Raw genomic sequence first — 356 nt, forward strand, 5'->3', positions numbered from 1 at the left:
TGGAAAACTAGGAATTGTAAAAAATGAGATGCAGCAAGTGAACATCAACATTCTAGGCATTAGTGAGATACGATGGACTAGTGTTGGCCACTTTGAATCAGATAATCACATGGTATACTGTGCTGGAAATGAAAAACAGAAGAAGAATGGTGTTAAAAGTCAACTTTAAGTTCTAACCTGAAATTACAAAGTTGTGAGTGATAGGATAGTATCTATATGCCTACAAGGAAACCCTTGATACTGAAAACTCTATAAACAATAGTAGTAATGTTAATATTAGTATTATTTAAATATGTGCTCCTACATCAAGAAGTAAAGAAGAAGAAATTGAAAAATTTTACCAAATTTTGCAGTCC

Source organism: Elephantulus edwardii, unplaced genomic scaffold (assembly GCF_000299155.1).
Source record: "Elephantulus edwardii isolate Elephantulus edwardi_28Jun2011 unplaced genomic scaffold, EleEdw1.0 scaffold00043, whole genome shotgun sequence".
Lineage (NCBI taxonomy): Eukaryota > Metazoa > Chordata > Mammalia > Macroscelidea > Macroscelididae > Elephantulus > Elephantulus edwardii.